This window comes from Epinephelus lanceolatus, chromosome 17, assembly GCF_041903045.1.
Source record: "Epinephelus lanceolatus isolate andai-2023 chromosome 17, ASM4190304v1, whole genome shotgun sequence".
Classification (NCBI taxonomy): Eukaryota; Metazoa; Chordata; class Actinopteri; order Perciformes; family Serranidae; genus Epinephelus; species Epinephelus lanceolatus.
The window spans coordinates 42,142,709-42,169,723 of record NC_135750.1 but is presented as its reverse complement, the minus strand read 5'-3'; the positions used below and the strand labels follow the sequence as shown (position 1 = coordinate 42,169,723).

At 46.8% G+C, this 27,015-nt stretch overlaps 1 long non-coding RNA gene across 1 annotated transcript; it reads right to left on the bottom strand.

The window, feature by feature from the left end:
- Positions 1-2,038: 2,038 nt before the first annotated feature.
- Positions 2,039-25,063, bottom strand: LOC144458366 (uncharacterized). The gene is made up of 3 exons (XR_013487862.1): positions 20,073-25,063; positions 4,709-4,895; positions 2,039-3,921 (listed from the first exon to the last, which is right to left on the bottom strand). It is a non-coding gene; the product is annotated as an uncharacterized LOC144458366 (long non-coding RNA).
- Between the last annotated feature and the right edge of the window lie 1,952 nt (positions 25,064-27,015).

Here is a 27,015-nt window from a genome sequence, read left to right as displayed (position 1 = left end):
CCTGGACCGTAACAGGAAGATGATTCCACAGGAGAGGAGCCTGATAGCTGAAGGCTCTAGCTCCTGATCTACTTTTGGAGACTTTAGGGACCACGAGTAACCCTGCGTTCTCAGAGCGCAGTGTTCTGGTGGGATAATATGGCACTATGAGCTCACTAAGATATGATGGAGCTTGACCATTTAGAGCTTTATAAGTTAACAGTAGGATTTTAAATTCAATTCTGGATTTTACAGGGAGCCAGTGCAGAGAAGCTAAAACAGGAGAAATATGATCTTGTTTCTTAGTTCCTGTTAGTACACGTGCTGCTGCATTCTGAATTAGCTGGAGAGTTTTTAAGGACTTACTAGAGCAACCCGATAATAGGGAGTTACAGTAATCCAGCCTAGAGGTAACAAAAGCGTGGACCAATTTTTCTGCATCTTTTCGGGTCAGGATAGGCCTAATTTTCGCAATATTACGCAGATGAAAAAATGCAGTCCGTGAGGTTTCTTTTAAATGAGAATTAAAAGACAAATCTTGATCAAATATTACTCCGAGGTTTCTTACGGTAGTGCTAGAGGCCAGAGCAATGCCATCTAGAGAAACTATGTCATCAGATAAAGAGTCTCTGAGTTGTTTGGGGCCAAGAACAATAACTTCAGTTTTGTCTGAATTTAACATCAGGAAATTGGTGCTCATCCAAGTTTTTATGTCTTTAAGGCAGTTATGGAGTTTAGTTAATTGATTACTTTCTTCTGGCTTCATCGATAAATACAACTGTGTATCATCCGCATAACAATGGAAATTTATAGAGTGATTTCTAATGATGTTACCTAAAGGAAGCATATATAGAGTAAATAGGACTGGTGTTCTTTGTTTGTGTGAATTTTGCTTTTCATTGGTTTCAACCTATTCACATTTAAAGCTTCTCCTTTCCACATCTGTAAACATTCTTTTTGACCTTCTATAATTTCAATTTTTCAATTTTTTTTTTTTTCACAGAAACTTTTTCCTTCTCATTTCTTGTTCTTTGCCCTTCAGTTTTTCTTCTAATTTTGATATGTGTTTTAAACTGAGGGATCCCCCTATTGGGAAACCAAACTCAGCTGTCCAGACATTTAAATATTTTAGACTTTTATCCCCATATTTCCTTCTCATTACATCCACGACCGGACCCTCCAGAGGCCGAGCCTCAGCGGAGTTTCTACTCCCCATCCCGAGTGAGGAGACCGTGCACGGCAAACAACACAGACGTCTCTGTGAGGATCGTTTTGTTTCTAAGGCACAAACAATTTAAAGCCCACATCCAACTGGGACTGGAACCCAAGGATGTTTCACACAGTTAACTGGGACTTTCACCCAAAACTGCTTTACTATTACGAGGATTCCAACTGGGACTTTCACCCAAGGATTCCTACGGTCAGGGCGCTTAACCCTGACGTCACGGTTGTGGATAAAATAAAGAATGAAAATATTATGTTGAATTAAACCCCTAATTTTAGGAAAGAAAGAATTTAAAAGTCAATGTTTCAGTGCTCACCAGATGAATTTTCGCTAAATTGAGTTCGTGGAAATCCCAGCGGCAACGATCTGGGGTGTTTGCGGTCAGTCCTCCCTTCTCAGAAGAGGATTTGAGGTTGGAGGCTGGAAATCTTTTTCTTTCCAGGATGGCCTGTCACTGTCCGCGTCCCGTCCCAGATGATCGCTCGAGGGATCCCACTTCTGACACCAAATTGTTGTGGAAATTCTCTGCTGCTGGTGAATAATGAAATAGAGACTTCTGCCGGCCGACAAGGTTTTTATTTTCTTTGCAAAGAAAAGGTCAGTCATCACAGGAGCGGTCAGATGAAGAAAGACCCTGAGCAGGGGGAGAGCTAAACATTTATACCTGAAGATTGCCCCTCAGTGGCCTGGGGTCTGCTGTAGGGACCAGCATCCCCCCCCCCCCCCCCCGTGTTACGTGTTGAATGAAATGTGAATGTAAAAAGACTGATAGAAATAGAGAAATAGAGACAGTAGAAAAGAACTAACCACTAAAAATTTAAAGAGGTGAGATCAGAGACTAAATAAAAAGCACCTAAAAATAGATGGAAGAGGGAGACGACAGTGGAGATGAGATTTGGGAAGAAGAACACTGCAGTACAGAGGGTCCTGTAGAATACAGGGGGATATGCACACATTTTTGGTTGGAGCGAACCTACGTAGATAACGAGGGGGCAGAGCATTGGCAGGGCGAGCAAGAGATTAAACAAAAACTCTGGCAAATCACTAAATTCACTAATTTGAAAAAAGTAAAAGAAGAGTTTCCAGGTGCATGGGAAGTGATTTTGCGCAGACTGTGGGTTCCTTACTCACTAAACCCATTATTACAGAGCGTGTGTGATAATTATAAGAACGGACCAGTAGCTTCACTTCCTCTGCACCAGATAAGAATACAAGGCCAAGCAGGCGGGGTGGGATACGCTCCACGGCTGCAAATTGTTGTCGTGCCCAGAAAAGTTGAGTGGGAGACAGGGAAATTTGGGTGTCTTACCCAGGTCTCCCAAGGGGACGGGTCACACAAATTAGAGTACAACCCATATAGAGAAAAGAAATATAAAACTGCCATAACAGTAGGGAAGATCATAGTACTGATACGCACAAAAGAAACAGACGAACAGCCAGAGATCCCAAGAACTAGTGAAGCCAAACAAGGCTTCATGGGAGCCAAACAGGGAAAGATGGAAAAAGGGGTTTTAACCCCATTGGAGGTAGTAATGCGGCAACACCCAAGTCGAGTGAAACGCATCCAACGCTGTGTGAGCAAATGGCACAAAAGAACATCAGGGAAAAATCGCTGGCCTATGGAAGGTACCTTCAATCTAGCATGCTGTGATGAAGTGGAGTCAGAATTGAGACACATTGAAGCCAGAGACACCAAAGCTAGCTATAAGAAAAAGAACAAGAGAGCTAAGGGGAGGGAAGTGTTAGGATGGTTCAGACAAGCGGGGGGAAGAAAACAGATGGTGCAGCTGGAGGAAAAGAAAAAAGAACACCAGGATCAGGAAGAAGTGATGCCTACAGCACCACCCCTACCCACACAGCCACCGCCCCCCTACCCGCAGGAGCCAGCACAGCCAATAATAGGACAGTATCCACTAAGGGATTCAAAAGCCATGGAAATGGAGGGCCAATTGCAAGGAAGATTCACAGTGACTTTGACCAAGAATACTAAGCAAGAGGCCAAGAAGAAGAAACAACAGGGGCCGCGGAAAAAGCTACCACTGGAAACGGCACCTCCCTCAGAGACAGACAGTACTGACGGATCATCGGAAGATGACGGGAACACAGAAGCCACTGACTTTGAATTATACACAAAGGAACTTAATGGCAAGAGGGGAAGGGACGCTGAGCAACCAAGCGACCCGGAGACAGCAGAGCTCGCCAGTGCAGAGGGCACTCCCCCTAAAGGAAGGCGAGCCCCATCCCTGGCACAGAAAGGGAACGGGAAGCCGAGGCGATTAAGGGGGGACGGATACAAGTCCCTCCATTCAAGCTACTCGAGCCTCCCTATGAAAAAGTCTGCTCACCATTCAAGCTGCTCGAGCTGCTCGAGGTGAACTATCACCAGAAAGACACTCAGGTTTGTTCACTCGGGGAGGGCAGGAGACGGAGTTCAATGATCATAAAAAAAATATTTTATTAATTAAAACAACGGGGTTTGGCACAATAACCAAAAAGGAGAAGAGAGCCCAACTAAAGGAGGGGGATACAGACTGAGGCTTACCGGCTGGAAGAGGGGGTGACAAGGGGGAGTGAAGTCCAAAAAGAAAAGGGAGAACAACCCAAACACACAGCAAAAACGTGAAGTGCACATAAAGCAAATCTTGAACAGGGGTCACACAGCACACAGGGGATCACCACCACCCAGGGAAACCACCACCACCACCGTCGGCCTTCAGCTGTAGGGGAAAAAGGAGAGACACAGTCAAGGCTCAAGGATAAGAAAAAAAGAAAACAAACAATATCCCATAACATAAGGAAACAAATTGTAATGAATTAATAAACTGACAAATATGGATTTAGATCAATAATAAATCAACCAAACAAAAGAAACACAAAGGAAACTAAGGAGTCTCTGGCCAGAGATATCAACTCAACAGTTAATCATCATAACTGATATAACACAAATAACTGAGAACTCAAACTGAGGAGTTCCCCTCCCAAATGAAACTTAATTACAATAAATTCCCCAAAACAAAACAAGGAACTAAACTAAGAAATTCAAGAGAATTGACCAATAATTAAATAAGAAAATAAACAAAACAATTAAGCCAAACCTTGATTAACACGCACACATACACACGCACATACACACAGCCCAGTCCAGATGGGTGGCTGAAAGTCCTGATGGAGCCCCGGTCAGCACGAGCAGCAGCCACACACGTCCAGCAGCACCACACTCGCAGAAGCAGGAGAGCTCGCAGAAGCAGGAAGCAGGTTGACACACACGCAGCCGACAGGAAGCCCAGTCCAAGCCGACGAAGCAGCAGCAACAGCGAAACAGCGAAGCAGCGGTAGCCGCGGTAACAGTAGTAGCAGTGGTAGCAGCGGCAGCAGCAGCCGTGGCTAAGAGTAGTAACAGCGGCAGCAGCAGCAGCAGTAACCGTGGCTAAGCGTAGTAGCAGCGGTAGCAACGGTAGCAGTAGCCGTGGCTAAAAGACCATAATTAAACAGTAATGCTCCTACTTAGCTTAGCGTCCGTGTGTTCTAGTGGCCAGCTGGGTAGAACCGGCGTCCGCCCAAAGAGGGAGAGGGGTGAAGAGAGTCACTGGGGCAGGGGAAGGCAGCCATCCCACGTGCACCAGGCTATGCTCCAGTCGGCAGCGATAGACCACCCTGGATAATCGCCTCGACTGCAGGTGAGACGCCAGACCTAATAAAAAGGTTACAGTTTCAGATACATAACACGCAGCTGAATGTAAATACAATGCTAAGGTGTGCATACCTGTGTTCTGCAGCGAGCAGCGAGTGCAACGACCTGGAAGTGGGCGGGGCGAAGAGGCAGGAAGCGAGTGCAGTGGTATCTCATACCACTACACTCACCTATGTGGCAGGAAACCAGACCACCCTGGAAATATTCACTGATGCTCGCTTAAGTGCAGCTATTGGTAACAATGTATACGATGATGAGAGCTTTGGACACTACCGTTCCCGGGTGTGGCAGCAGCTGAGAGCACACTACCCGGCAAAGAGAGACCCATCCAAGCTGGAGGGAGAGACCATGGCGGATGATGAATGTCCCTCTAAGTTTCTACACAGCTTCCAGAAAAGGTGGAAGGAAGAGACAGGAGAAGCATGGAATGCTAATAAAACGACTCAGAGTCTGTTCAAAATGATGGTTAAAAAAACCATGCCAGAAGATGTACAGCGACGCCTAGAGGGTGTGGTAGAACTGATGAAGATGGACTGGCCACTGTTTTCAGAACACATTATCCATCATGTGGAACTCTACAGAAAAGACAAAAAGAAAATGGAAGAGGATAGCAAACAGCTGGCCAACAAACTGACTCAGCTGCAGTTGGGAGAACTAAGTAAGTTGGTCAAGAAGGAGAAAGACAAAACTAAAGTTCAGGCCCCTATGGTAATGGCAAACCAAACAGCTCCACAGGCCGTCCAGCCCCAAACGCCTCTGCAGCCAGCCCCAACAGACCCAAACACGGCAGGAGGTGACAATTCCGCCAATGCCACGCATCACCATTACTATTACCAGCAGCAAGCACCAAGAGGCGGCGGCAACCAGCGGCCCCCAAGAGGGCGGGGCCGAGGTGGACCCAGAGGAGATACAACATTTCGGGGAGGATGGAAGGGGGGCCGAAACTACATACCAGGGAACCAGCACATTTACCAGCAAACTAAGCCCAACCAGCACCCAGGCCCGCCAGACATGGGCACAGGTTACCCAGGAGCTAATCCGGCTCCACCTGACAATCTGTGCTGGGGGTGTGGTCAACCAGGCCACATACGGAGCCAATGTTCTAGCAATCCATGGGAGGGTCCAGCACAGAACTGGCCCAACACGGAGCAGGGACGCCCTTGGTAGGGGTGCCCAGAGAAGCCTGAGGGGGAACTAATGCCACCAGCTATATCACTACAGTCACATGATGAACCAATCATACCTGTTGTCATTCACGAACGTGAATATCCTTTTATGGTAGACACAGGGGCTATGTATTCATGCATTGGAAAAGAAGGTTCCAGGTTCTCCCTCTCCACGTCATCTATAAAAACCATAGGCTTCTCTGGGAAATCACAAGTCATACCATTGACGGAGCCCGTTCCAATGCTCATTTCAGGCAAAACCATATGTGCACCCTTGTTATATTCAGCCCATACCCCAGTAACCCTGTTAGGAAGAGACATTTTATGCCCACTGAAGGCAAAGATCATGTGTACCCAAGATGGACTGTATTTGGATTTCCCCGACGATCCCCCACAAAACATGATGTCACAGCTTCCCCTGGGCACGACAGAAAAACAACAAGCACTCGCCTATTGGCTCCAGCTGGCACCAGAAGAGTCACACCTCAAACAGGCATGGACTGAATGGGAGGTGTGGATTCTACTTCACTATGACACAACACATACCCCTATACTGCCACTGCACTGCACGCTCATGTATGACAAAGATCTGACTCATGTAGATTACCAAGAATGTTGGGACGCAGTAATCAACAAGAAACCATGTCTAATCACAAGTGAAGACATGTTTTTGGGACCAGAAGGCGTAGCAGCGGCCGTTCGCCTTCCGGAAGAATTGTCTGGGTGGTTTCAGGTACCAAATTCTACGTCGCACGTCACACTGTTAGTGGCAGAAGGTTATGAGTCTCATCATCTTGGTCCTATGGTCAGGCGTGCCCTGCAGGTGCAAGAGTGGATGCCCACCAAGAACAAGTACATTCACATCTCAAAAGATAAGCAGTTTATCAGGGTCTCAGTCAAAGTAGGTGATGAGGCAGTAGCAGGTAAGGTAATGGTAGATGGAAGCACGCCCACACATATGGTAGTCACTGCGGAACATGATGAAATGCTAAATCAAGTTCCACCCCAGTTGTGGACAGCTCATAGGACTGATGTAGGATTGATAAAATCAGCCCAACCTGTTCACATTAAGCTGAAGCCACACATTAATCTACCATATCAGAAGCAGTATCCTCTCAAGCAGCATGCGATTGACGGTATCAGGCCAACGATTAAGGGTTTGGTGGAAGCAGGGGTGTTGGTTAAAATCAAAAGCCCTTGCAACACACCCATTTTTCCCATCAGAAAACCAAATTCAACTGATTACCAAGATTTGAGAGCAGTTAATGCGGTGGTAGACGGGGAAGTACCACACGTTCCAGACCCACACACGTTACTATCAAACATCCCACCAGACACCCAGTGGTACACAGTGACTGATTTGTGTTCAGCCTTTTTCAGTGTACCACTACATCCAGATTCTCAATATCTGTTTGCCTTTACGTACGAAAACCAGCAATATGCTTACTCGAGACTTCCGCAAGGATTCTCAGATTCGCCTTCTATCTTTAACCGCGTGTTGATGGAAGATCTAGCAAGTTTGAACATGCCAAGCACAGTGCTGCAGTACGTAGACGATCTGCTTATCTGTAGCCCTACAAAAGAACAATGTGAGAAAAACTCCATTGCCGCGCTCACAGCTTTAGCAGAAGGAGGGCACAAGGTTAGTAAAAACAAACTGCAGTTCTGCCAACAGTCGGTAGAATACTTGGGGAGAAGGCTATGCAGGGACAAAAGATGTATTGCACCATCTCAGTTAGAAGCAGTAATCAAGGCCCCTCAACCGCAAACGGTGGGCCAGATGCTATCTTTTTTGGGCATGACAGGCTACAGCAGGCTGTGGATTTGTGACTATGCCATAAAAACCGCTCCGCTCAGGGCTCTGATAAGGGCAGCAGGACAGACCAATAACACAGCACAGTTGGTATGGACAGAGGAAGCAGAAGGAGCGTTCCAAGCCCTAAAAATAGACATGCAATCCGCTCCAGCATTGGGGACTCCTAACTATGCCAAACCTTTTCATTTATGTGTGGCTGAAAGGTCAGGCTTTGCCTGTGCTGTGCTTATGCAAGACACACCTACAGGGAAGCAACCTTTAGCATATTATAGCACCAAGCTAGACAACATAGAGGCTGGTTTGCCACCTTGCTATCAGGGGCTAGCCGCAGCTGTCTTTGCCTTTCAGAAAGCATCATCACTGACCATGGGACATCCTGTGACGTTGTACACTTCCCACCAAATTCACGCGCTATTGACAAGTCCACGATTTGTTTTAACGCAAGCCAGATGCACGGGCTATGAGGTAATCCTATCAGCCCCTGAACTTAACATTCAGCGTTGTACCATTATTAACCCAGCCACAAAACTAGTGTTACCAACAGAGGGTACACCACATGACTGTATTCATGATACAGAGAAATTTATGCGTGCTAGGGAAGATTTACATAACCAACCAATTCCAGCTGATCTCACATTGTTTGTTGTTGGATCATGTTTCCATGACGCCACTGGTAGCCACGCCGGCTACGGGATTGTCCAACTCGACAACGATGACCACAACTTCGTGACACTGAAATCATGTAAACTTGCTCAGCCTTGCTCAGCCCAGCTCACAGAAATAAAAGCTCTAACAGCAGCATGTAAATTAGCAGAGGGGAAGTCGCTAAATGTATATACAGACTCAGCATATGCCTATGGCGTTTGCCATGTTCATGCTAACATATGGAAACAAAGGGGGTTTCGCAGAGCTGACGGCACTCCTGTAACTCATGGAGGTGCCATCCTTGACCTATTGGAAGCCATGCTTCTTCCCACGGCTTTAGCAATAATTAAATGTCCAGCCCACCAAAAGACTGATTCGTTGATAGCCAAAGGGAACAACCTCGCTGATGTAGCAGCCAAACAGGCAGCCATAGGTACAACAATGGCACCCATACTAACCATACAAGACTGTGAACCCCTTACTACCATGTCCTCTCTCATAACCGCTCAAAGCAGAGTAAGTGAGGCCGAAAAACGCCTATGGGTGAAACGAGGAGCCATTAGAACAGTGCAACAGGGTCCAACAAATGGTCTCTGGCGAGATAGTCATGGCCATTTTGTACTACCAACCTTACTGTTAAGACATGCAATAATTTGGGCGCATGGTAGTGACCATTGCGCAAGGGGGGAGATCCTACGGAAATTGCAAGCAGTATGGTGGTCACCATTCATGGCAGCCACAGTAGATATAGTACTAAGCGAATGTGAAACTTGCGCAAGATATAACATCAGGAAAGTTTTTACAGCCCCACTGGCACACATGCCACCTCCAGACGGCCCTTTCAGACACCTCATGTTAGACTATATAGACATGGGACCACAGTCGAGAGCAAGAGGAATGAGATATATCTTGGTGGTCATATGTAGATACAGTAGATGGGTGGAGGCAAAAGCCACCGCAAAATCAGATCACCGAACAGTTGCAAAATTTCTGTGTTTTTCCGAGATTTGGGATGCCAGATACCATATCATCAGATAATGGTAGCCATTTTGTGTCCAATGTCATACAGGAGACACTAAAGCAGTTGGGCATCAAACAAAAGTTTGGCTGTGTTTACCATCCCCAATCACAGGGAGCAGTAGAAAGAGCAAATGATATTTTGAAAACCAAAATAGCCAAGATAGTGGCAGATAGTGGAGATAAGCTCAACTGGGTAGATGCTTTACCGCTTGCATTAATGTCTATGCGCTCACAAGCCAGCAGAATCACGCATCTAACACCGCATGAAATGCTTACGGGTCGACCCATGCCAATACCATACTTGAGAGGTCCCTACGAAGGGCCCTCGCTGAAGCAATTGCAAGGCAAAATGTTTGACTATTTACGAAGTCTGACTTGTAATCACAGGGCTGTGTTCCAGCAGGTGAAAGGCACCACCGAGGACAGAAGGGTCGAAATCCCAGAAGACCTTCAAAGAATACTCCCTGGAGAGTGGGTGTACGTCAAGGTGTTCAAAAGGAAGTGGGACCAGCCACGAAGGGAAGGTCCATACAAGGTCATATTAGCCACACCAATAGCCTTGAAAGTTGAAGGTAAGGACGTTTGGTTCCATCTTAACCACTACTGCAGAGCTAACTACCCAGAGAGACCTATACCTCGGCCTAGAGCCAGACAGAGAGCAGCTCCCCCAGATCCACAAGGGGAGGGCGAAGCTGCCCCAAGAGAAGTAGAGGGTCATCCAGAAGGGGAAGGCGATGCCTCCCCGCAGGAACAGGGGACCAGGAGGTCTGTACACTTGGCGCTCAGGCGGGACCCAGGCAGAGCCCGGAGTGATAGCAGTGGGTCGCTACCAGAGAAGGTGTCATCAGAGAGCACCTCGGAGGGAAGCACCCCGACCACAGTGGCTGGCGATGAATCTCATGAGTCGTCACCTGATGGCCACAGGGACGTTGATGAGGGCCCAAGGGCAGAGAGAACAGAGAGAGCGGAGGGAGCAGAGGCAGAAAGAGAAGAAGGAGAAGAAAGCCATAGCTCAGAAACAGGTGAAGCTAGGGACACAGAAAGGTCAGACACAGACCCAGGAGACACAGACACAAGAGACACAGACGCAGGAGACACAAGCCCCAGAGAGGGACCAGCCCCTCGGTAGGCCAGCCCAGGGAAGACTTGAGGACCCAGACAGTATGGGGGGAGGAGTTAAAGTGGGAATAATAGCGGCAGTACTACTAACCCTATTGCTCATCCTGGCAGGAGTGAAACAAAGTGAAGGAGCAGAGCAAGGTCAGAAACAAGTAGGCGAGTGTGTAGTGGCACTAGGAACCATGGCCGCAAAGCAAGGCAGGATACCTTACAGAGAGATAATGCATTTAACCTACTATAAATCGCATGCTTACGACGACATATTGGTGGAGGGCCCAGGAAGCATTAGGTTGCATGGCCGGTCCATAGGACCACGCTGTAGTGCAGAAGGGAAGGTGACAGCAAGAGTTATGTGTGACACAAGAGGTTGCACCAACATAGATACGGGGCGCAGCATACCTACAAAAGGTAGCCTGCCAGTGGCTCCAATTAGACCCAGTGTCCCAGAGAAAACCAAGACATGTGCTGGTACAAAGAGTAGAGGTAATAAGAACAACCGCGTGGAAGTCTAATATGTTCTATCAATGGCTAGAATACTCCGCTAAACAGGTAACCAATACCTCGTGTATAGCATGTCACAGGAAGATGGGCCTACCCAGGGTCAAGCCTCTCCCACATATAGAGGAATGTGCATGAACATTTTTCTGTTTTGCTCAGTGCACCATGTGGATGGCAGCAGGGAGAGGGAAACACACCAATAACACTGCAATTTGTCCAGTAAGTCTTAAAGACGTCCCTGACCAAATTAAAAAGGAGTATCAAGTACCTCCAGTAGTGCATTTGGCACGGAATACCGTATTCCCATTTTGCATAGCACAAGGATATAATATAGAATACTGGTTAGACAACTCCACCTCGAGCAACACCTCCAAAGAGGCAGAGGAGCTGATCCAGTGCAAGTATGAAAATATCACATACCAGGAAAATAGTGTGTCCCAGAGGCGGGAAAAGATATGTAATACCACTGAAGAAGCCAAAATTCAGTGCGAACAGGTGGTCAGTGGTGCTTCAAGGAATTCAACTATCGTGTCACGCAGTTATACAGATGCCTATCGGGTATGGATTGGTGACCTCAGTAACGGCACACAGCCATTGGCAGATATATTTTGGATGTGTGAGAGCGATCGCCAGGTAAAAGCTGTACTACCAGCTAATTGGACTGGAATCTGTGCCCCAGTAATTTTAACAGGACCAATTACGATAATAAGCCTAACCAATAATACCCTGAAAAGATCTCCGAGATCGACTGAGACTCAGACTCGCTCATGGGAGAAGGATGCTAACATATACATCACATAGGATCAGGTGCCGCAAGGGGTTCCCAGGGCTCAACAGGCTATATGAGACGATTGGATAGGGGGAGGTAGAGGACTAGGTGCCATGCCATTTGTAGGAACCATAATGAACGCCCAGTACATAGCCCGTAATAGCCGCTGGGTAAATTATTTGTGGTATAATCAGCAAAGATTTGTAAACTGGACTATAGAGGCTTTAGAAGGAGTAAGTGAGCAGCTGCATGCTACATCCCTGATGACGGTGCAAAACAGACTCGTTATCGAGACAATGCTAGCTCAGGACCAAGGGGTCTGTGATGTGATAGGAGAAGACTGCTGCACTGTCATCCCCATGCACACAGGGGAGGATGGCAACTTAACCCGAGCTTTAGAGAATATACGTACGTTAAGAGACCAACATGTGCAGCATTCAAATTGGAACACTAAAATTTCCTCGATCCTGGAGTGGCTAGGAAAACTATCCCCTGGGAAGATTTTGCAAATGGTAGGAATGCTGTTAGGCCTTGTTATGCTGATCCTTCTTGTAGTAGCTTGCTGTGTTCTTCCCCTAGTGCGGCTTGTGTTTAGAAAGGCCATGGAAAGCCACATGGGACAGTTTGTCATATTGGACCAGGGCCCACGGCCCACTGAAGGCGCACAGCTACCACAAGATATGAGAGGCTCTCAGGGAAAGGTTCCTGAAAACCAAGACCAAATTATAGGGCGGTATGCCAGAAATCAATATGAGATAATGTTAGGAAGCGTGGCAGTAGAAGCAGTCCTATATGACCCGAAGTATAGGCAGGTGGAAGGAGAGTATGAGGAGATTGTGTAAAACAGAGGACAGCATGAGCCACTAGCCCCCGACACCCTTGCTGTCACCAGACCAGTACTAATAATTAACCCGCTTGCATAGCTTATGTATATGCATGGCTGATGTATATAGTTAAGTGTAGAGAGGAAAAGAAAAGACGGAAAAAGTGAATTGCAATAAAGAATGTCCTGTACAACCTTAAGATAGGTGCTGAGCATGGCTGAGAACTGGAGAGCCCCATATCCATACCAGCAGAACCCAGGGAGCCAACCTGGGTCCAAGTATCAGCAGGAGTGGCCGAGCATGCCATACCAGCCACCTCCACCATACCCAGGTCAACAGCCACCTCCACCATACCCAGAGACAACCCGCCCGATGACCAGCCGACCCTCATCAGCCTACACCCCCAGCGGAAGCGCCCTGATGGAAGCCCGTGGCCACCCCACCCCGATGACGTTATCAATGCTCTACGCCCAGCCCCTGCCATCAACTCAGCCGTCGACCCAGGCCCTCAACCCCCTGTGCCGCTATATACTGCAAGATATCCCGGACCCGGTTGAAGCTCCCAGCCAGGACGGGGCTATGGTAGAAAGGAAGTCAACCACGGGCGAGGTGACATCCCGCCAAGACACACCTAACCCACTCACCAGCAACACTAACCCGGGTAGCAGGGTCCAGGCGGGGCCCGGCCAGGAAAGAAACATGGGGGAGGTGAATTCAGGCCTGACGTACTCCCAATACCTGATGCAGGCTGCATTAGAGGTCCAGACAACCACCACAGCACAGGCACCACCACAGCAGAGAAACCTGAAGGACAGTGCCCGCAATAAGTTGCTGCCATTGCGCTCCCCTGACACATCGTCATCATCAGAGGACGGTGCTGAACCACTGTCATCCTATTCACCAACTACCCCACCACCCAGAGGGCCACTCCCTGGGGCTGGCAAAGGGCCCCAGAGTGAGGGTCACCTGAACATGAAGGCCCTATCACATGAAACACAAGCTCTTCTGGAACAAGAGTACAAGGTGATTCCAGAAGCAGTGGAAAGCTGCCTCCGGTGCCTGCCTGATGGAGTGCCAACTACGCAACGGCATTTGGAAATGGTGGCCGACCTGCGCACCCAGCTTCATCCTGTGCCCCCGGGCCCCTACTGCTGGCTAGTGCGCAGTCTTCTCCTTGAACTGCGGAAAAGGCTCCGCAGGATCCGCTACAGCACCTACACAATTAGGAAGGCAGAAAACAAATGGCTGTAGAGGGAGCACATGCAACGGACTGAACAGGAAGTACTCAGTCTGCGTAACCAAGTCCTGGAGCTGACGCAGGCTAGGGATGACCTACAGCGATAACTGGTCAACTACCAAGACTTACAACAGGAGATGCTGAGGGACCAGGTGGCGTCCTACCGGCACCTGCGGATGACTGGCACATCCGCCTATATGTCTGACGGACAGTAACTGGGCAGCATTAATAGCCAAGATTGATATGTACTTTGCCAACCGTGACCTGTATACGAGAAGGTTATTGTAATTAATCCTGCATGCTATGGAAAATGACAGCAAGGCTACGAAGCGTAGCTTTTGTACTCAAAACACTGCTACATCAATAGCACGCAGTGCAGTTAGTTAGAAGAGTGATCACTGGAATTATAACTGGAACAGGTTTGTATGTGATATTTACTGATACTGGTTATATAGTATGGGACTTTTGAAGTCCCAAAGGGGGGAATATATATTTTTCTCCCTCCTATGATCCATGTATGCATTAGATGGGACTATGTAGCCCCAAAGGGGGGAATGTAGTGTAAGATTTAATCATTAATCAGTAAAGTTGATTAAGGTTGAAGTTCATATAATGACATTTTATGTATCCATGTATGGCAAAACATCTTTACACAAGTTTTGTATTCATATATTGATGACATACACACATCTTACCATGTATTGCCTGGAAGTGTAATAATAGACACACACACACTCTAAGGTTTTATATTGCATGAAAGCACAAGGGACCTATAGAAATAGTCCCAAGTTCCACATGTTTTTAAAAAATAGGGTGAACCTGAGTTCAAACCTAATGGTGGGAATGTTTGGGGATTTCCAGGTCAAGGGAAAAAGATTACACCATTAAGACATGCCTGGGCATGTTCGGGACAAAGGAAAAAAGGCCTGCCACCAATAGGTTTGGGCTCAGGTAGAAAGGGCTAAAAGTAAAAGGGTGGAGATTCTCTCGAATCTTCACCAGCATAAAAGGGAGAGCTCAGAAAGTGAAACTTCAGTCTTGCTCCGGAGCCTGACTCATGAGTTGTATGTGTTGATGCTTGTGAACACTCGATTACACCTTGATTGCGGTGGATTCAATCGGTCTCCAGTGATTCTTTGAGTGTCAGTCAAGTGAACCTAAGATACTAAATTAACACAGAGGACAATTATTTGAAGAGAAGGTGAGGACGAGGTCGGGAGCCATCTGGCCCATTTCCAGGCACCGATTTTCACCTCTACACAAGGCTTAACTATACAGACCAGTGAACAGTGATAACTAAAGTGTCTTTGGGGTCATCAAGTGGGAACCTCCTTTCACCAGTGTTTCATCTAGTTGGTCCCACGACACCTCCAGGAGGCTAGACAGTGATCTCTGGCGTCCCAGAGACACTCCCCTAATGCCAGGTCTCACTGGTCCCTGCACCAACCCAACAACCTCCTTTACCTAACTTACACATGGCTTTCTCAGCCCAAACACCACTGCCACCTTCAACAAATCCAGGCTCCGTTCATGCGAGCTCCAGGTAGAGACAGTGCCAATACTACCTTTCCTAGCACATTCACCATATTCTGTTTCACACGCTACATAGCATAACTCCAATATGAGCTAAAGTTTTTTTTCTGTTTCTTTTTAAAGATATTTTTAAGGGCATTTTTAGCCTTTATTTGATAGGACAGTCAAGCGTGAAGGGGGGAGAGAGAGAGAGGGAGTGACATGCAGCAAAGGGCCACAGGCTGGAGTCGAACCCGGGCCACTGCAGCAACAGCCTTGTACATGGGGCACCTGCTCTACCACTAAGCCACCGACGCCCCAATATAAGCTAAAGTTAAAGGAGATAGAGAAGATAAACTCACAGGATCGGCAAACACACTCACCTTGCAGCATGGTCTCAAACAAAAGGGATTCAAATAGACCACTCCCACACTTAAATAAACTTCCTCTTCCTGGATTTTCTCCTGAGAGGATTGATTGGTGGATCTCTCCACCTGATTTCAAGGAGTTATGTACCCTGCTTAGTAGTTCCCTCTGCTGGCCCCCAACTGACATTATTCGTCCTCATCCAAATCCACTGACTAACTCTGGCTGCTTCATCTGACATTTCCTTCACTGTCTTCCTCAAACTCTGTCCCGGCACTCCGAGTTCCCCCAGGAGTGAGACAGCTGATTTCGCTATGAATCCCCTACACCCCACTTCCACTGGACAAATCCTAGTTTTCCATCCTTGCTCCTCACCTTCTGCTCCTAAGTCTGCATACCTAAACTTTTTTCTTTCATAGGCTTCTTCCACTGAGTTTTCCAAAGGAACTGTCAGCTCAGTGAAATAAACTTTCCGTTGACTCACTGACCACAAACTATGTCAGGCCTCTGCTTGGTACAAACTATTTCCTGGGGAACAAGATTTCCCCCTAAATCTACTTGCATTTCCCAATCACACGCACCTTCTAGGCGGCCACACCCTTGCCTTCTTACTAACTTATCCCTTCTGTATTTCCCCCCCCTCACGGACAAACTGAATTGCTAAACTCCTATTCTTAAAACCTTCTGAATTTACCTGTCTTCGTTTCCCTTCGATGCCTGCAGCTAAACTTTACAACACCTGGTTTTGTCGCCATGTATATCAGCCTTGTGACAAGCTAACTTTACAGCCTGACAAAATATGCTTTAAGGTTGCGGTACCTGAACACAATGGGCATGATGGGTCCCCATTTACCCACAGTTTTAGGTTCTGGGGAGTTGGTAACACATCGTATGTAGCCCCTACCAGGAATCTAATACGATTCTGCTCCATACTCGACAGGTCCCTCCATCTAAGCTTCCTCTTCTCTACACTTTCCCAATTCAACCACTGTCCCTGCTTAGCCCGGGCCACTACCTTTGCACCCCTTAATATCTCCTCCTGTCTACCTATCTGTTCCACAACCAGCTTTCTTTTATCTTTGAGACCTGCTTTATTCCATACCGGTTTGCCTGAGCCAAGCCCCAGGCCTCCCCGGCCAAACTGAACATTACCTACAATCTCTGCATGCCTAAGAGCTGCCTCTGCCTCCTGAACTGCCCATCTTGGGTTCCACTTCCTCCCCTTGGTTGGATTCGCAGTACGCCTTCTGACGCGTCAGTTTGTTTCTGTCAAAGTTAGACATCGCATGCAGGAGTGACTTGGCATATCCTTGATACAGTGCTGGAATGACATATTTCACATTTTGTATCACTTCCTCTTTCCACTAGAGGGAGTTGGAGAGCGCACTAATTATACATCATGTTTTTATACATCAAATATACACCACAGCATGTAACTTTCAGATAAATCGAAAGATAAGTGTTTGATGAGACCTACTTCCTGTTGCCACTAGGTTGCACTATGAGTATAAGGAAATATGGTAATGAAAATGTGTTCAGGGCAGGATTAATATGAATCATGTGAAGTTTGGTGGAGACTGGACCATTTATCACAAAGCTACAGCAATTTCGTTTTTCATGGCAAGACCTCAAGATTCAATGCTCGGTAGCGAGCGCGCCATTCAACATTGGGCAAATCCTGTGATAACTTTTGGTCACAACGTAGTCACGCTTACATACACCAAGTTTGGAGCCAATCTGATTAAATCTGTAGGACAAGTTTGTTAATTTAGGACCCCTGCAAATGGGCAAGTTTTGACAAGATATTCCCACGTGGAGTCAAGTTACAGCAACGCTTATCATCACAGCGAAACATCAAAGTTCGCCGCCACGCCCTTCAACAAAAACTCAGTTTCCACAATAAAGCATCATCAACGTCTTATGGCTTTTTTCACCAAGTTTGAGGTGGATCTGGTCAATTCTGTAGGAGATGTACATTAAAGACTAAAACATGACATTTCCTGTTGCCAGTAGGGGGCGCTATGTTTATCTCTAATTATTGACATGTAGATGTATTCAGGGCGGGACTGTCATCAATCCTGTGAAGTTTGGGCAAGATTGGACCATGTATGCTGGAGAAATTCAAAATGGCCGACTTCCTGTTGGGTTTAGAGCATGTCTCCAAGAGGCTTTTTTTTTTACGTCTCTCAGAGCGTTACATAAGCCTGCCAAATTTCATACATGTAGGTTAAACTAGCTTCAGGGGCTGTTTCCTCAAACTTTTGTAGGGGGCGCTACTCAGCCATTTTTTGGAACCCGCGCACAAGACCCTTAGAATATCAAATTTTTCACCAGTCCTGATATATCTGCAAAGTTTCATGAGTTTTCAGGTATGTTAAGCCTCCCAAAAAGGCAATTCATTTGGAGGAATAATAATAATTAAAGCTGCAAGCAGCGATGAACGGGCCCTCGCAGTCCACGTGCGTCGGGGCATGCTGCCGTCGGGGGGCATGCACCTAGAAGTCTTGTCAGCTGTAATAAATAAAAAAATAAATGTTATCTCTTACTTACATTTCCAGTATACAGGTAGGCACCCAACCCACGTATGTATTTTTCCAAAAAGTAGAACCTGAATACATGCCCAATAGTTCAAGGTCTTCTGACTCTTTAAAAGTTGACATGGTGTCTCTAGCTCAAAGTATGAGGGACAAGAAGAGGTTGAAAGTCAATGAGTTTTGAAGAGGTTTTGAAGATTTTCCAATTTACTTCAATTCACACTAATTAGACTGCCACCAGAGTGCCACGTATTGGCCGATTTGCACCGAATTTTGCACAAACCCTCATCAGGCCATGGAACACAATTAGCAAAAGTGTTGTGGTAATCGGACTGTATTTGGTCAAGATATGAAAGACTGTCTGTTTTGAACACCATGTGCAGGAATTTGTTGTTTTATATTTTGGCCATTTTTTGGACGATCAAAATTCTTTTGATAAGTTTTTGACAGGAGAGTTGACAGATGCTACATGCAAAGTTTGGTGCAAATCGGTCAAATCGCCTAAGAGGAGTTCGAAAAAGTACATTTTTCATTTGTGGTGATTTTGCGAATGGAAAGTTACCACGAAAGTGGGCGTGGCTTACACCACACAATTCAGCTGAATTCAGAGAACACGTAAATAGAAGGTTCAATGTGCGACATATTATGTGGGAGTTATAAGCCAAAAACGCTTTTGCATTGAAAATAGCGCCACCTGTTGGTCATTTCTGGTGTGTGAGTTACAGGGGCCAGTCTATACCACCCCTATCAATTTTATTTCCATGATTGTTATGGTGTTGGCACAGTGCAAAATATTAAATTAGATGGCCACCAGAGCGCCACCTAGTGGCGGATCGGTAAGTCCTTCGTCAGATATCCTCAGGAGGGCATTGACAATAATTATACCAAGTTTCGTGGTAATACGCCCAACCAATGTTGAGATATAAAATACTTCAATTTAAAGAGCGCCACTTTGTGGTCATCACCCGAAATTTTGCACAGAGCCTCAGAGGCTCATGGGGAAGGGGAAACCTGAGTTTCATGTCATTCGGATACAGCAATGTGGAGATATGCAGCACTTCCTCTTTAGAACTAAATCTGCAGGAAGTTGCTATTTAATAACTTGAGTATTGTTTGGAATATCGAAATTTTTTTAATAACTTTTTGTTGGGAGGGTCCACAGATGCTGTGTGCAAAGTTTCATGCCAATCGGTGAAATTGCCTGGTAGGAGTTCGAAAAAGTAGGTTTGCGACATTTTGCGAATTTGCGGAAAAAAATGGTAGGCGGAAATGGGCATGGCCTATACCACGAGATTAAGGACAATTCACTGAACGCGTGGATAAGGTTTTTGAATATGCGACAAAGTATATGGGAGTTATGAGCCAAAACGCACTTTTCTTAATAATAGCGCCTCCTAGTGGTGGAAATTTAGGACGACAATAGATTATAAAATTTTTTGCCAGGTGTGACTCATATTCCAAGTTTGGTGAGTTTTGGGGTATGTTCAGGCAGTGAAAAATGTGATCATTTTGGCGGAAGGAAAAAAAATAAATAAAAAATTAAAGCTGCAAGCAGCGATGAACGGGCCCTCGCAGTCCACGTGCGTCGGGGCATGCTGCCGTCGGGGGGCCTGCACCTAGATGTCTTTTCAGCTGTAATAAATAAAAAAGTAAACGTTATCTCTTACTCACATTTCCAGTATACAGGTAGGCACCCCACTGTCGGACTCGAGGCTCGTCCTACTCTCCAGCGTGCTATGTGTGAGCTCAGTCCTGCGTGTTCTATAATGAAGCAATAGGAGAAGATATTCGGTCTCAGATAATGTAGTTTATTAAGCAGTAAAGGAATAAAATTACAGAGCTCTGGGTCTCAGCTTCTTTCCCTGACAAGCAACAAAAGTTTGCCAGTTCACGAAGTCTGACTGACTATCTCTTCCTGACCCAGTGTATTTAAGCGTCACGAGTCAATGTGCACGCGAGGCATTGTCCTCTTCTCATTGGCGGTTCTACTTCTTCCTTCACCACACCACGCCCCTGCCTCGTGTTAATCTGACTCCTTCCCGCTGACGGTGGGGGCGTGGTTACTGTTTTGAAAGACAAGAGAACAACACAACTCCCTACACGTGCTGTACCTTACTATCTGTACATCACTTTCTATTCTTTTTACCATATATGAAACTAATTATCTAAGCATTGCGGTATGTGCTCCTCAGACTTCATGTCTCTTCCTCTCCTGTACTTCTCCACTTCTGCAAAGCAAACACATTCAGATCAGCTGAAATCATCTCAGTATTCTCATTGTTCACACATCTAAAACCTATATAGTAAAACACATAAAATCATTCTATTCCCAACAGTCCCCCTTTTGGCCTCATAGGACTGAGGCCACTTTTTTTTCAGTCCCAATGTATCCAGGTCCCCCTTTTTAGGTCTTGTGATTACTGCACTTTTTGTTCCTTTTGAAACAAAAAGTTATAACTCCCCCTTTTGGTCTCATACACATGAGACCACTCACACCTTGTCTTCTCCTGAGTCTGAGTCCAAATCTGAATCAGTAGGCGGCCCTCCTAACAGGGTGGCCGTCTCCATTTGAGTCATCTGATATGGTGGGGGCTGTGGATGTTTTCTCTCCACAGCTGACACTATGATTCTTTCACAGAGGGACCGGATACATGGGATACAACAACAACCACATAATGCTGACACCGCGAGCATTCCCAACAGAGACAAGAATACCAATACCACTAAATCTTTCCACTTACCGAACCACTGCTCGAAGATACCACCCAGGGGTTTATCAATACCTGAGTGTTCATGCATTTCCTCAGAGAGCGTGCGCAGCCCTTCTAGCCCCTTAGTTACTGACTCGTCTGGAGCTGTGTTATTTGGGATGAAGGTGCAGCAGAGGACCTGGAACATAGAGCAGACACCCCCTTTCTCCGCCAAAAGCATGTCTAACGCAATTCGATTCTGTACTGTCATCAGGGAGGTGGCTGCCAGTTGTTCAGAGAGTCCCCCGACTGCGTCCCTAGTGCTGTTGGCCAGTCTAAGAACATTGTAATACGCATAATTAATTCTGTCCACATTTTTGTTAGGGGTGATGGGAAACAGTGCAGCTAGTATGGGTATGTTTTCAAAACCAGCGGCCACTTGGTCAGCCAATTTGTACTGGTCTGGGACCCCGTGAGGAACACCTATGGCGTCCATATATGTGGTTTTTCCCTGGCTCATATCAAATGCATTTCTTTTCTGTCTACCGGAGTTGGTCTGGGTTGGTCTCCCTCATCCCTAACAGGACCAGGGGTACAGCCAGTCGGACCAGTGCACACGTACCAACCCAGGAGGATGGCAGGGACAAGTGGAGGGTCTTATCTCCACAGTACCAGAACAGATCCCCTCTAGCCTGAACCATGCTGCTGGGGTTCTGCCACGTACTCACATTCAGTGTTCTCTGGCACCAGTCATCTTGCATCTGTCCCATATCAGTTACTACCCCGGTGGAGAGGTTCCTATGGAAACAAGTGTAATTGGCGATTCTGGGACTAAACATTGGTGGGATGGTGTGATTCTTTGTGGGCGGAAACAGAGAACTCAGAGTTTTACAGCCGTCCGGATCAGGATGCATGGTCATATTTATCATACAGTTAAAACCAGTAGGGTCTGTGTCAGGACACAAAGGGGCTGGAGTGGTGAACAGCATAGGTCTAGAGGATGAGCATACAATGCAATTTGACATGTTCATGGATTCCGCTGTCGCCGCCACCCAGTCTAATCATAGGTTTTTGTCTCCATAGCCTGTGGCCAATCTGACTACGTCACTGCGGGTCAAGAGTAGTCAATGTTTATCACGCCTGTGTTCTGTTGGGGTTCAGGTTTCGGTGTGCCGTCGGTAGCCGCCGGAGCGGTCTTGTTTGGGGGAGGAGGATTCAACAGTGTTAATTTAATCAGTCCCATAGTGTCTGTACCTGGGTGATCTACTCCTAGGATGAAATAAGCTGTCCTGTTTGTTGTGCTTCAGAGACCGTGTGGGAGAGGGTTCTGTGTCAGGTTGTACACACTGAGTAATATTGGGTTCTGCTTATGTGAGCCTTGGAGTGGTTGGTACTGTTGTCTTTGCAATTTCACCCTGTCCCTCGTACACAGTTTTCCTTGCTCACATGGCCTGGGCGTCCAAGTCACACCAGTCCACGTGAGCACGAAATTCCAGGTTGGACACCACCTGCTTTTATGCGTTAGCATATATAAATACACATCGTACCCCCTCCAATTTGGATCCTTTCCTTTACAGTCTATTACGGAACACAAGTCAAACTGGAACCCTGTACTTTGCCCCATGATGTATGTCAATTCTACTCCACCATACTTAGCTATGCAGGAGTCTGACGTTCCACTCCCTGGTGCGTTTCTCCTGGTTCGGTTTCGTGGAGGTTCTACAGCTTTGTCTCTGAGGGAAGACTCATAATACAACAGAGGTAAAACAATAACACAGGTTAACACAACAACTCCCAACACACACCACTTATGGTGGCGTGGTTCTAATCCCAACAATTTCATTTCTTTATTTTGTATTGCAAAAAGGTAAATATAAACGTGTAAAATATAAGAGTAAATATGGAGTGTAAATGTGCTGCAAGCGAGTCTTTCTTGTATCCTGGCTTTATATTACTCAAACGTACTCTGGGCAAAGTGTTGCTTCAAAGGAGCTTCAAACCTTCACATTGATCACAGGATATCTCTTCCGCACTTATGCTAAGCTAAATGAATAAATGTCTGTGTGAGTTAGCTGTGTTTTTTTTTTTAATGTTTAGTGTCTCTTATGTCCTCCAGTGTTCGGGCAGGTGTCTCTGCCACTGCACACTGACTCCAGTGATACCATGTGTCACCTTTTCCCTGGAGTTTGACGGCGTGGGACGTCTGTTCCACGACTTTGTAGGGACCAGTCCACCTTGGCTCTGACCACTTTCGTTTGATCACCTTGAGCAGGACCCACTCTGATGTTGGGGGGTCTTTCCCTTCTGCTCCCTCCCGAGCTGTGGTCACCTGTTTGGAGAAAGCTGACACCAATGCTGTTAGTTGGTCATAATACGGTTTGTATTGCATAGGGCTTTCTATTTCTTCTGTAGTTTGGATCCCAGCTCCTGGTCCCGGGAACTGGTGTCCTGTTTTTAGTTCATATGGCGTGAACCCTGTCAATGAGTTCACTGAGCTCCTGATTGACAATAGAGCTAGGGGTAGAGCATCTACCCAGCTCATTTTAGTCTGAGCACAGATTTTGCCTATTTTTCCCTTAATAGACTGGTTCATCCTTTCCACCTTGCCCTGTGACTGAGGATGATAGACTGTGCCAAATGTGTGTTTTAGCCCCAATGCCTTCTCTACCTGCTGTAAGTCTTTGTTTTTGAAGTGAGTCCCGTTATCAGATCTGATTCGTTTGGGGAACCTGTGCCTGGGGATATATTGATTTATCAGAAATTTGATTACTGTCTTTGCATCCTCTGATTTGGCAGGTATGGCTTCTGGCCAGCTGGTGTATGCATCCACCGCTACCAGAAGGTACCTGTGTCCTCCCATTCTTTCTATCATATCTGTGTAGTCAGTAATGACCTCTTGACCTGGGTGTTTAGGGAGAGGAAATTTCCCTTGGTGTGGTTTCACTGTGGGTCTGACATTATATTCTGTACATATTTTACATTCTCTGATGTGATTCTCAATCATGGCTGGCAGAAAAGGGTGCCACCAATGAGTGAAACCTCGCACCATTTGCATCTTTCCACAGTGAGTCACCTCGTGAGCCTCCTGGAGGACTGATCTCGTCAGCCCTGGGGGTAACACTGGTCTTCCGTCCGGAGACCTCCACACACCCTCTGCTCTCACTGCTCCTCTCTCTTTCCAGACTGTAAGCTCCTGTGGAGAAGCTTTCTGCTGCTCTGCTATTAACATATTTACATCACATGGTGGCAGGAGATCATGTACTGTTTTCTCTGTTTGTAGCATGATATACTGTTGACTATATCCTGCCTTTCTCTTGGCTGCCATGTCTGCAGCCTCATTTCCCCTAGCGATAGCTGTCCCTGCTTTATCATGGCCCTTACACTTAATGACTGCTACCTGTGCTGGCTTTATCACTGCCTCCTGTAGCCTCTTCATATCTTTTTCGTGTTTAATGGGGGTTTTTGCTGCTGTTAAAAAACCAGATCTGATCCACTGTGTCATTTCCACATGGATTGCTCCTACAACATATGCAGAGTCTGTGTAGATGTTCACTCTCTTCCCTTCTGACCATTCTAGAGCTGCAATCATTGCCTGGAGCTCAGCCAACTGCGAGGACTCTTTCCCTGTCACCCTTTAGGTGAGGACTTCCTCAAACCCTGTTTCTGTCTGTCTCACCACTGCATATGCTGCTTTCAGTCCCTCAGTTGGATGCCTGAAACAGCATCCGTCTGTGAACAGTGTTTCCTCGGCGTTAGTCAGGGGCTTCGCCTGCAAATCTTCTCTCACCCTGGTGTCTTTCTGCACCTTTTCCTCACATCTGTGTGGCTCGCCCTCTCCCATGTTATCTGCCATGTTTACACCTTCATGTGTGAATGTTATGTGTGGTGCATTTAAGATCTTTTCCAGCCTCGTCTGTCTGAGTGATGTCATGGTAAATGCCGCTGAGTTTACATATGCCACTATGCTGTGCGTTGTTACTACAGTCAGTGCGTGTCCCATCGCTATTTTCTGCAAAATTTTTGCCACTCCTGCTGCATGTCGTGTGCACGGTGGGTGTCTATCCCCGTAAGGATATGCTTGCATACATCAGCACCTGTCTGCCTCCCCCTTTTTTCTGAAAAAGCACACCCGAGGTGGTGTGTGCCTTTTCAGAAACGTCAAGAACAAACGGTAGCTTGTAGTCGGGGATGGCTAGATCAGTAGCAGTAGAGAGTGCCTGTTTGAGGGAGATAAATGAGGTTTCAGCATCAGTGGTCCACACCAGGGGAGCAGTAAGATTGCGCATGCCCTGTGTGTTAACCATGGCATGCAAAGGATGGGTTAATTCGCCATAAGAGGCCACATAGTGCTTGCTGTACCCTGTGAGGCCCAAAAATGACAACATGTCTTTCACGGTGTGTGGTTTTGGGTGATGCAGAATCGATTCTCTGTGTGGCGGGGACACAGCCGTGCCCTTAGCCGACACTATGCGACCCAGGAACGAGACCTGCTGCCTACAGCATTGTAGCTTGGTTTTAGAGACTTTGAACCTTGTGTGGTGTAGGCGTAGTAGGAGAGAGCGTGTGGCCTCTAGACAGGTGGAGGGGTCAGGTGCGGCCAAGAGGATGTCGTTGACATACTGGATTACCACAACCCCTTCTGGTAGTGGCAATTCGGCCAGCTGTTGTTTGAGAACCTGATTGAAAAGACCAGGTGAGAGGATGAGACCCTGTGGGAGGCGGGTGTAACGTAGCTGACTACCACGATGAATGAATGAGAAAATGTCACGAAGGGGCGGCGCGAGAGGTAGGCAGAAAAAGGCGTTAGCAAGGTCTATACAGGAAAACCACTTATGTTCTGGCGACAGGCTAGACATGTGTATGGGTTTGGCACTGGTACTGTGGGCGTGGAGATTACTGCATTAATTCGTCTGAGATCATGCACCATGCGATATTTGCCTGTATTCTGTTTCTCTACAGGAAGAATGGGTGTGTTCCAGCTGGAGTTTGAGGCTTCCAACACTCCAGCCTGTAACAGACCCTCTATAGTATCTGCAATACCAGCCTCAGCCGCTGGCTTGTGACGATATTGATTCTGCCAAATCGGTGTCCAATCATTTAAATCGAATGTAATGGGGGTGACTTGTGCACAGTAGCCCACATCGGTGGGCCCAGAAGACCAGAGAGAGTCAGGAAGTGTGTGTAACATGCGTTCTGCATCTGTATGGTCAGTCTTTTCCCTACCATGAAAACTCTCTATCTGTCGGTGTTCCAGGATCGCCTTGTCTGTAGCTCCCTGCCTGATGCGATATGCTTTCTCAGAGAGTGAGAAATCCACCTGAGGAATTTGGGTGCAGATCCAATCAGTGAGTTGCATTAACCTCTTACACATAGGGCCCAAGTCTTTGGCCTGATGTTTTGCATGGATTGCCAGAGATATGTGAGGGGAGGCTTCTTCCTCCCCCTCAGCCACTCCCTCATTACCCACCAGTATACAGGACGACTGTGTATCCCACCTGTTACCTTCAATTTCATTATAAAATGCCTGCTGATACATCTCATCCCCTTTTCTATCATAATAGAGTGTTACATGGAAGGGATCAGGAGGAGGGGTGTAGGGATTTAATGACTGAACCCAAGGGTGCCATGACTGATAGAGAGCGCAAATCCCAGGAGTTGCTGTGGTGTTTGGCTCGAGGAGGCCCCAGTAGATATCTGCCCACTGTCCTTCAGCTGTGGGGGGTGTGTCTGCAGATAACAACATTTTTGAAGAGGAATGTACAGTTGCTAATGAGCAGTTCACAGTGTACCCGTTTGGGAATGTCACTATCAGTCTGTTCGGGCTGCACAGGATGGAGACTCCACACTTTAATAACACATCTCTGCCCAAAAGGTTAACAGGCCATGCCATTGGGGAAACAAATGTGTGTGGAAATGTCTGATCT